Genomic DNA, 12,180 nt, shown 5'->3' on the forward strand with positions numbered 1-12,180 from the left:
CAGTATCGCACCCTAGCGTACGCACTCACGCATTACCGGAGTTCGAACTCCCATTTTTTGACCGAACAGCGTAGCAAGAATTTCTCAATTTTTGGTCGGACTCCAATTTGTTCGAACTGAGAGGCGTTCGAAAACCGAGGTTCCACTGTATATGTATTATAATAATAAAAATTGTATTGAAACTGTTTTAAACAAACAGTTGCAGATGGAGAAAAGTTTTCGGCGGTATAATTCATTGCCAGTAATGTCGTACAACTACAGGAATACCTTACTTAAAAATATATGTAGTATTCACTTTTCTTTTTTTCCAGAAGATTACCCATTCTTTTTTATTTTTTTGATAAAAACAATTCTTTTTTTCCAGCTGCTAAATAGTACCCGCTTACACCTTGCAGTTGCCGGCTTATTTTTATCTGCCATGAAAGCAAAGTACGCTCATCTGGAAAGGCTTAATTTGAAGTTCCCAACAAGTAAGAATTGAGTGCTTTTTTGTTTATGTTGCACTGCATGGGTGCTGCCAACATGTGGGAATCCTCTCTGCATTCTCCCTTGGGATTGCTTTCCTAAGGTTGAAAAAAAAACACATGACACACTTGAGTGTGTGCGGGGTTTGTGTGTGCATGTACGTATGTTTGGGCACACGTGCACGCTCACATGCCACCCTCCTCTCCTCATCTGGTCAGGCCCTGTAGCTGGTAATCTGAGCGTTAAGATTAGAAAGGAAAACAGCAGAGAAGAATGTCTTTGGTTAGGCCAACGAGGAATTTACAATGGCCTTCAGGCTGCTATGACCTCTCCCTCCCTTTCATTCTCCCACTCTCTCACTTTCTGTCTCTTACACACACACACACAGTTGACAATTTCATTTCTTTTTAAAACACCGTTCTGGCCACCATCCTTATCAGCCTGATAGCATTAGACACAACAGTGATGTCACAAAGACTTGTTTGTTCGTCAAATTATGGTCGGCATCCCGAATGTCCTTCTCATAGTCTGGTATTCTCATTTGATTTCTCTTGAAATTGATATATGATGTTGATATAATGACCCAAAAAAGAAGAAAATTAAGTTAATAATGAATGCAATACTCCAGACATAAACATAATGACCAAGTGTTGTACATTTTAGGATACTCTATATGTGATGTAATCAAGTGGTTATTCAACATAAAAGAGAAAAAACTATTTTGTGTGTTGTGTTTGTTGGATCTTATCAGTCTCATATTTTTTTTTGCAGTTATAGCTGTTTTGCATAATTTACAAAGAATTTAAAGAGTACCCAAGTAAGGATGACCAACACACATGGTTTTTAATCATCTTAAATGCTAAAAGGGAATCTTGTTATATTTTCTACTTTGATGGATCAACTCAACTTTACATCCAGCAATTTGTTGTCAAACTTGCACAATGAAGCCCAGGAAAGGCAATATTAGGCTAGTGTAAACGGTGTTAGCGTGTTGGCTGAGTTTAAAGGGCAGAAAAATATATATTTTATGTTGGCTGATAATATTGCTCATTTTATGTTATTTTATACAAGCAATAAAGTTCTTAATTTTGATCTGATTTCGCAAATTAAAAATACGTATTTTTGTTTTCAAGATTATTTTGGAGATTTTTACATTTATCTTGACAAATTTCATTATTAAAGCCAAAAAATCAAATTTTCTTTATTTTTCTCTTTTTTTAAATAGTTTTGGGTATTTGGATTTAGTTTTCTTATTGTTGTAATCTTTAAAATGAATTGTCAACTATTATTTAATTGAAAAGAAATGTTAAAATAAATGTTCTGTTACAAAATCATTCTCAAAAGACATTCTGAAATAATAAAACAAGAATTATAAACAAGCAGTATTTCTATATGAGAATAAAAATCTTAGGTAGGTTGGTCAGTACATAGGTGGATGGAGATGGATAGGTAGGTAGGTAGTCATGTCCTGTCATGAAAAAAAAAAACGTTTTTAGTTTAAACATGAGTGAAACTCTTCCATCTGTTCCGCCGACTACATTCATCTTGAGTCAATGTGCATCAGAATGGGGCCGTAAAGACATTTATCAGCTTTCATTTCAGACGGGACAGCTGTGATAATACACAAGCCGGACCCGACTCCTCTTCGCCTCGTCATGGTCCGGCGACCTGCCTTCCTGTCGTAGAGGTAAGTGAATGTCGTGTTGTGGGGTCAGACGAAGGGGACAGGTGTTAGGGACAGGAGGTGCCGTGTGGCCCCCGGGTGTGGTCAGGTGGTGGCGCACCTGTCCCTACTTGCACCACGGGGGTCCAGTTACATGCATGCACCGACAAGTGCGCACATGTCTCAAGGTCCAAATACTTTGAGACTGTAACCAATCCTGCAAAAACATATACAGTATGTATATCTGAATTCTGTTTTTTTCTAACCCAAGACCACATTTTTTTTAAATAAGAAAAGTAATTCTTAACATGAGCATGATTATTTTTCATCTGCTCTATCAGAATTTATTTTCTTGTAAAATATAAATATTCAGAAAGTGAGAAAATAATCTGCCAACTGCCAAATCTAGGCGGCAGAGTGGATGACTGGTTGGCACTCTCCCTCGCAGTTCAGAGGTCATGGGTTCAATTCCAGCTACAAACCTCCCAGTGTGGGGTTTTCATGTCCTTTCCGAACCTGAGTAGGTTTTCTCCGGGCACTGCGGTTTCCTCCCCATTCAAACGCATACATGTTAGGTCATTGGCAAATCAAAATTGTCTGTATGAATGAGTATTTGGGTCTGTCTTTGTGTGCCCTGCGATTGGCTAGCAATCAGTCCACACATGAAACTCACCTGACATAGGCTCCAGATCACCTACGACCCTAGGGAAAAAACTGTTAAAATATTTTCAAGGGGGAAAAAGAGCTCAAATGTAAATTGTGCAAGCCTTTTTGTTTTTGTTTTGTTTTTTGCGATGTTTGGTTGCACCACAAAAAAGGATCAAGAATATGGGACTGTGACCTGTCCCAGTGAGGAAAAATGTCTTAATATGTTGCTTACGTTTTAAAGAGGTACAGTCTTATACTAAAGCCCTTCATTTTTAGCAAGCACTCTGTCAACCCACTAAAAGTTGGCCACAGATAATACATTGCTTACAAAGCAGAGGTGTTCATTTCGGGCAGGTCACAATCTGCCGGTCCATGCTCTCATCAATTGTGTGCCAGTGATAAAGAATTGTGGCCACAACCACGCATTTTATTTGAGGCATGACCGAATACCACGTCTCCCGACAAATTGTGCCTTCTGCTGGTTCCCGCTCTCAGTAATAAAGGTTTGAGGATAATGGATTGCGGAAGAACAAGTGTTGTTAATTCTAAGCAGGAGTACAGTAACAGTAAAAATGAGCCGCTAGGCCCGACAGAAGTGCATTCTGCCAGTCCCCGCTTGCAGCGTTATGCAGTCGGCCATAATGGAACCCAGCCGCACGTTTGCAGTTCACTTTTTGGTGGACAGAAAATCAGAAAAGTGCCGCCAGTCAGGCCTCTGGTTGCATATGGAGCCTAATGGATAACTAATCATATAAAACTTTTCACTCTACGATGCACTTTGGTCACGAAGTGCGAAGTAGTGAAGGATCACAGTACTCTGTTTCATATAAAGTGTTACCATTTGCATTATGCCAATCATTTCATAAAAGTCAAGGCTAAATTGTGCAGATACCCCACTCAGATTATGTTTCCAGTACAAATGTAATTTTTTTTAATTTTATGATATACAGTACTACTATAAGTAGATAGCTAAAAAAAAGTTTGGGGCTTATTTTGGACAATTCTCCAAGGATTTGTGACTCATTTTACAAGATTGCCCTTGCAAGAGAAAGCAAAATGTTTGGCCTAAAGATGACCCGCAGCTCGTAACTCAAGGCAACAGTTGGATATATGAAAGCATTTTCTTCTGCCGCTCCAAAAAGATCTCCATTTACACTAGTAACGTTTGAAGTTAAATATAGCTTAGAAAATACCCAGAGTCCATTTTCAACCGGGTAAGCGGACACCCATGTGTGTGGCACATGCTGCGTTTATATAAAACGACAGAGATGGGGGAGAGGGGCATCTAGTGCATGGTGGGTTCGGATTTCAAGCAGGTGCATTTGCCGACGGGATGGAACAGCATGAGGCGAGAGGACAACGAGGGAAGACAATTCTGTAATCTCTGAATTCACGCACCCAATTCGATAGTCGCTCTAAAATGAACCCCCCTGCTTCGCCCGTATTCTTGGATGATTGGAATGCGCAGGGACAATGGACCGTCCCCGTGCTTCAGTCGGCAACACCCCCAGGCCCACACAGGTCCTGACAGGAGAACAAAAGTGCACCTTGCGCCTCTCAAAACCACCGCTTGCACCTCAGGGGCAAATACCTGCGCCTAAAAAGAATGACAGAAAGGCATGACGCAAGGTGAAAAGCAAGACGGCCTGAACCAAGAATTTGGATCTGACTGTTTTCATGGCACAGACAATCAGAGCGGTCCAACTACACAAAAACCGGTGCTGCTGTCTTGGAGCCATATGGCATGACAAGCAGATAACACAGTAAAATATCCTATTTGAAAACATTGTGGAAAATCCTAGTAAAACCAATTCCAAATCAAATATTTTCTGGTCGTAGATTTTTTGGGTCATTTTGTCAGATTTTTTCCAGGATACACTATGTTTTCCCTATTTTTGTTAACATTAACCCCTCACCCTATCTTCTAACCTCAAGCCCTGGGCCTATGTGTCCGTACTTGGATCCTCTCCACCCAAACATAATAACCCTCAACCCCATACTCATTTTTTACATCTACATGCATCTACACTCACTATCAATCATCAAACTCTTAGATCAGAAATTACCTAAATTGTTACAAATCATCATCTAAATAATTCATAATGTTTTGGTGGGGTGGACCCAAGCATAGACACGTGACCTGAATGAAAAGAGTTTATTTGGGGGCAAAGGGAATTGACAAAAGGCACTCCGCACGTAGGGGGACAACAAACACAGTAAGGAATACACTCACAGTTGATTAAGTTCAGATGGTCCAAAAAGATTGACTATAGATATACACAGAACAAAAATTCAGGACATCAAGGGCAAATAATGATCCGACGGCTTATGCTTCTGGCTCAGTCCTTTACTTGCCTCCTAATTAGAGTCAAGTGTTGGTGACAATGAATAGGTGAGAGGTCCTCCAGTCCGTCTACCCTTTGAAGGACGGTGGTATGCCGCATCCTAACATAAATGACCCAGTTTTGGAGAACTGTTTGGTAGAACATGATCCAATTCTAATGTAATTTGAGATTAGTCTAAATGATTCAATTTGGGGGATTGGTTAAAGCTGACGTTTCAAAACATTACCTTTTAAAACACAATCATCTATTTTGTTGTTGTTATTGTATTTTAACACCAACATTTGGATCATTGTTTTAAATCCCCCTTAGTCATGTTATTAAGTTATAAGAACCCCAAATAATTTTGTTTCAAAACCCATTTGATATATAACAATCTAAAGAATTAACTTGATTATATATGGGTACCAACCCAACCTATGGTGTCCTTCGGTCCAAAACAACACAGACTAGCATTCAAGTTGAAGATTGATCCATTGTTTGCTCAATATTGATTTTTTTTTTCCGTACCTTTTTATTTGGGGTATGAAGGTCACGTTCAAGTGAGAATTCTTTTAAAGCTTGGATCAACACAATTCCTTCAGGTCACACATCATCTGTTTACCATCAAAGACTTTTTGGCTCCCCTTCTTTCCTCTGACCCTCTGCAAGAGAGAAATGTTTGTATTGAGACGGAAAAGACAAAAGCCTATCTAGTCCACTGAAAAAGACATCAGCAGTGAAGTTTAGTGCTCAGGAAAGAAATCATGTGTGTGAATACTATCAGTGAATCAGTTCGTTATATTTTATGAATTGTTTTTTAAAATAGCTGATGTCAACTTCATGTATTTCCAAGCAAAAATAAAGCTGGGTGTCTTTAGTTTAAACATGGCCTTTTGGTGTGGAGAGTTTTTTATTTATATTTACTCAAATTAACCATTGACAATTTTGGAGGGCTTTTAAGAATTTATATATGGATATAAATTCTCTAGGGTAGTAGGATAAATAGGATAGTGGGATTGTGGACGCGTTCTTAAGGGTGGACTGGGCACCCGTATGATGCGGCAGGGGTAAACCAGCGAAAGCTGTCAGGCCCTGCTGTTGAACAAAAGAGTGTGTTGTGTCACCCTGACCCGAGTGACATGGCCGCTTTCTGGTGTCCCGTTTCATCTGAAGGGACGAAAGCATGACCAACTTGGGTGCCGAGGTGCCTAACTTGTTTGGGTGTTTGGGCAATTGGGTTGTCCATGGTCCAAAACATTTTGTGTGGGTTTTTTTTGTTATTTATTTCCCTTTTAGTTTCTTTGTTATTGTATGTGTGTGTCTTGCTGTCGTTCACCCCTCTTGAGGGATATGACCAAGGTAGATAGATAGATAGATAGAAAGATATAAATTCTCAAATTATATTATAGAAAGGTATTTTGTTGTTTGATTAAAGAAAGGATAACTGAATTGTGTACTTGGTAAATAACAGTTAGAAAAGTGAATTACAGTAATACAAAATTACACATTTCTCCACTGGTACCCATGAAGTGGGTCACAGACCTACAGTGCATCCGGAAAGTATTCACAGCGCTTCATTTTTTCCACATTTTGTTATGTTACAGCCTCATTCCAAATTGTATTAATTCAATCTCTTATCTCAAAATTCTACACAAAATAGGCCATTATAACAATGTGAAAACGTTTTTTTTTTTACTTTTTGAATTTATCAAAAAATAGAAAACTAAGAAATCACATTTACATAAGTATTCACAGCCTTTGCCATGAAGCTCAAAATTGAGCTCGGGTGCATCTTTTTTCCACTGATCATCCTTGAGATCTTTCTACAGCTTAATTGGAGTCCACCTGCAGTAAATTCAGTTGATTGGACATGATTTGGAAAGGCACACACCTGTCTATATAAGGTCCCACAGTTGAGTGTGCATGTCATAGCACAAACACGAAGCATGAAGTCAAAAGAACTGTCTGTAGACCTGCGAGACAGGATTGTCTTGAGGCACAAATCTGGGGAAGGATACAGAAAAAATTCTGCGGCTTTGAAGGTCCCAATGAGCACAGTGGCCTCCATTATTCGTAAATGAAAGACAGTTGGAACCACCAGGACTCTTCCTAGAGCTGGCCAGCCTTCTAAACTGAGCGATCGGGGAAGAAGGGTCTTAGTCAGGGAGGTGACCAAGAACGCGATGGTCACTCTGTCAGAGCTCCAGCGTTCCTCTGTGAAGAGAGGAGAGCCTTCCAGAAGGACAACCATCTCTGCAGCAATCCACCAATCAGGCCTGTATGGTAGAGTGGCCAGACGAAAGGCACTCCTTAGTAAAAGGAACATGGAAACCCGTCTGGAATTTGCCAAAAAGCACCTGAATGACTCTCAGACCTTGAGAAACAACATTCTCTGGTCTGATGAGACAAAGATTGAACTCTTTGGTGTGAATGCCAGGCGCCATGTTTGGAGGAAACCATGCACGGCTCATCACCAGGCCAATACCATCCCTACAGTGAAGCATGGTGGTGGCAGCATCATGCTGTGGGGATGTTTTTCAGCAGCAGGAACTGGCAGACTAGTCAGGATAGAAGGAAAAATGAATGCAGCAATACATAGAGATATCCTGGATGAAAACCTGCTCCAAAGCGCTCTTGCGAAGGTTCATTTTTATTAGCAGGACAATGACCCAAAGCACACAGCCAAGATCTCGAAAGATTGGCTTCAGAACCACTCCGTGAATGTCCTGGAGTGGCCCAGCCAGAGTCCAGACTTGAATCTGATCGAACATCTCTGGAGAGATCTGAAAATCTGAATTTACTTCAAAGAAAAAAATGATAGCAATTTTCTAGTATTCTCATCTCATCAGCCGTACCGCTTATCCTCATTAGGGTCGCGGGTTCTAGTATTCTGTCAAACTGAAATATTTTTTAAACATAATTGAAGTGAAATACAATAAAGTGCAAAACATCTAAGAATCACAAAACAGCAATGAGAAGTTATTCCTGGTGTATGATAGGACAATTAATCAAGTTCATCTCATGGGCCTTTGAGAGCCTGTGGGCCTTGAGTTTGACAGATGTGATTTAAATGGATGACAATACTGTACCCATTTTTTTTTACTTGAGTAACTCATCATTAAACTATTTACTCTTCGGGGTTAAATAACATTATAACTATGACTTAAAAGCAGCAGACGGAGCCGTCGTCTCTGCGTGACACAGTAGTATTGGATGTCTGTCACTAATGACCGCGGAATGTCACATTAGTCGTGGGACCGCTAACACTGAAGCGCTTTCAAGAACACAATAAAAAGGTATCGTCTTCACGCGCCCACGCGACGGTGACGCAGGTATCAAAGCCTGACCCAGCCCGAGCCGAAAGCAAACCCGAGTTTTCATATTTTATTTGTGAGGACTCAGAATGTTTTTGGCGTAGTCAGGCCAAAACACCCTTCCCCCGACGCGCCCGTCTGCATTCTGCAATCTTGACTTAGTTTCCTCAAATGCTTTAGTACAAATCTCATATCAGACATGGAATTCTCCTAAAAGTTTGTCAATTCTCAAAACAAATCGAACAAGTCGCAAAACACCATATGGATTACCTGCAAAAGCTAGTAGCAAATTACAAACTCATGACTGATTTAAAATTAAGTAATGAAAATTATTACAAATCAGCACCCACAAACTTACTTTATATTGCTTATTGCAAATGTTTATCTTATTATATTGTTTACTGTTCATTTTTGTTACACATTAAGTGTAGGATAAATCTGTTCCCGGTAAGGTACAATTAATATTACAAGTGCTATAACTTAACTTTCTGTCCTTTTCTATTCAACTGACTCGAATACTGCTCAGAAAATGTACAGTTATTTGACAGACAACTTCTTTTTAATGTAACAGAAATAGTTTGCGGGTAACTAGTTACTTTTCCTATAGAGTTATTTAGTTATTAACTCAATTACATTTTGGAAGAAGTATTGAGTAACTATAACTAATTACTGCCCAACACTGCTAATGATTATATATTGCAAGTGGGGAGACAATTCTATACTGACTCATGAAAAGCCATTTGGACAAATATGACAGATGCAGCTGATAATTTAGGCAACAGCAGAGAATTGTACCAAACAATTTGCATGAATGTACAAAAATATCTGCAACTTGTTCAAAGAAAAGAGAAGCTGCTTTTTGAACTAGTGATGCGATGTTGAACAAGTAGTTAATTTCAAGTCTGAGCAGAGAAACATACTAAAGCAATTGAGAAAAACTAATAACTACTGGAATAACGCAGTAACGCAACATGTACTAACCACAGTGAAGATACAAAACGTGTTACAGTACTCGTTACGGACAAAAATAATTGCGTTGCAGGAACGTGCTCCTTTGTAACGCATTAGTCAAAACACTGATTAGGAGTTTGTGGCAATAGATAAATTATCCACGCGGCAGGTGTGAGGGAGCACATGTGTAAAGCTTTTGCAGCGGGTGTTTACATTGAGAAACATAAGTCGTGCAATCTGAGAGAAACCACCCCCCACCCCCATACTGAGGCCACCCCCACATAACACACTCAAGCGCCTCCACCTCTCAACACCAGAAGCTATTGCAGGAAACACATTGTTACCTCTGCAAGACAGGCTGGCGTCAGTGCATGCAGGTCAGGAGGGCAAGGTGGGAGCGCAGGGGTGTATTGGGGGGACACATTGCTGCCATATGTACACGGCATCTCTCAGCTAGAAGCACTCAGCTTATACTTCCTCCTAAAGTTCCTCAGAGGTAACTAGAGTTTGGCCGAGCAGATGGCGAGACCAGACGCATCAGATCTTCTGGGGGGACGTCTTGGGCCTAATTTTTCTGCAGGTCACAAGCGGTATTAATAGGATTCTCACCGGATCAATCCAAATATCAATATAACAGATTCCAAGCAAGGAATTGGATCGGATCGATATTATTGTCCTCGGATCACTACTTCACTCCTCCACCAATTTCCTAAAAGCGCCGCTTCCATATGTTGGTAGCGCAGCCCTTCTCTCTCACCCAGCGCCCTCGGCAACTTTAAAAGTGTAGGCCTGGGCACACTTGGAGAATGAGTTTACACGCGTGCTTGGGGTTTTCTTTTGTTCCAAGATGAAAATGGTGAAAGTAGAAAAAGGTCTGTTTCAAATACAGTCCAAAATGCCAACCCAAAGCCTAAAAAAGATTTAAAAAAAAGAAAGGTTTATTCGAGCGCATCTAAGAGAGACTCGTACATGCACACTCAATACAAGTAGCTTGACAGAGACTGCAATGATGATTTAATCCAGAAGATGGCATCAGCAAGTAGAATATTATGAACTTCAGACACCAGCTTTACCTAGTCCTTAAAAATGTGAAATGATAAAAAACATTTTTCGCAAAAACTCTAAGCCAGGGGTATTCAACTTGCGTCCTGGGGGACAAATTCGGCCCCCTAGGATAATAGTTTGAGGTCCCCGCCATAATATGAAAGTTAAAGAGACAGTATGTATTATTTTCCCACTAGTTGACGCTGTATTCTGTCATGCCACCAAAAACAAGTGCTGAAAGAACAACCGAAGAAGACAAAATAGATTCAAAGTGACAAAAATGCATCTTGCAATGCATAAAATAAAATAAAAGGACATAAAAAGAAGAAAACAAAATTTAAAAAAAGGAATTAGAACCCAAAAAAAGGGATTTTTTTTCTTTTGTTTTTGTCTTCTATTTTTCTTTATTTCATTTTTTTCCTTTTCCCCACTTTCCTTTCTTTTCTCTTCTCGTTTTCCCTTTACCTGTTTTTCATTCTACTTTCTTATTTTTTATTCACTTTAAAAAAAATAATCTTTCCCCTTTTTTGTCTTTTTGAGAAAAGCTAGGTAAAAATTTGTCACTTTCAGTCTCTGTAGTTTGTAGACTTCCTTGGACTCTTTTTTGGTTGCACTACACATTACAGCGACATCTAGCGGACAAATGTAAAACACTGTCACTTCAAGAACAGCGAAATGTTTGTATCAGCCATATTTTTGTGAAAATCCTATTTGGCCAAACCTCACTTGGACCCTAGCATCAGCAGCCCCCAACTCAATTGAGTTTGAGACCCCTGCTCCAAGCTATATATCTTTACCGTCACTATTTCATTTCATGGAAAAAGGTCAATAAGAATGACTGATTGACCAATTCTCCTTTACACGCCGAATGGCGTCTTTGTTGGTGTAAAATTGGCCCTGGTCAGCCCTGACAGGTTGGCAGCAGGTGTGTGCAGGTGTCCCTGCAAGTCACTCAACAGGGCACAAAGCAGAAGCCGTCCCCTCAAACACACACATCTCCATCTTCCTATTGAGGACCTGTCACACCCTTCTCTAATGACATCATTTGGACTTGCCATTTTCTACAATACTTGTCGATTAACAGGTTTACAATGTCAATGAAAGGACGCTAGTCTTTGTTTCCTTTTTGTATAACAAATGTTTTATTTACATTCAACATGATGAAAAAAACGGTTCATAAAATCATGACATCAAAAATAAGTAAAAGAAAAAAAAAGGCAAGACACCACTCTAAAAAAAGGAAAAAACCCAAAATCGGGCCACAGGGACACCAATTCACTAGACGAATTTGATCCGATAAACCCCCCCCAAAAAAAGGCCTTTGTGTTCTACAGAAATTACAGAGTTATTTTAATGACACCGGTCCAATTTCCCCAAAAAAAGACTTAATATTTGTGGATACATGCAAAATGACATAATTAGGGTATAAAACAAGTCGCAATCGAATGAATTAAGTTTGAGGGAATTATTTGAAACAAAAAGGCCCAATTTTTGTGTCCGTGTGTGTGTGTGCGTGGGGGGGGGTATCGTTTAAATAATAGTTTGGGGTCAAAACAAAAGACAATGTTTGTGGGTTGGTTTTGATATAACAAGTTCTTATGTTTTTTTTGATGAAATAGATACATTTCTGATGAAAGTCATTTCAAAACAAGACCTTATTTTGAGAATACATACAAAATGACACCATTTGACGGGATTTCGAAATATATATTTTTGGTTGGTTGGCTGAAACAAAAAAGGTCCAACTTTTATGGATATGTGAAAAATAACA

Source organism: Urocampus carinirostris, chromosome 3, assembly GCF_059441175.1.
Source record: "Urocampus carinirostris isolate Australia breed hairy pipefish chromosome 3, RoL_Ucar_1.0, whole genome shotgun sequence".
Classification (NCBI taxonomy): domain Eukaryota; kingdom Metazoa; phylum Chordata; class Actinopteri; order Syngnathiformes; family Syngnathidae; genus Urocampus; species Urocampus carinirostris.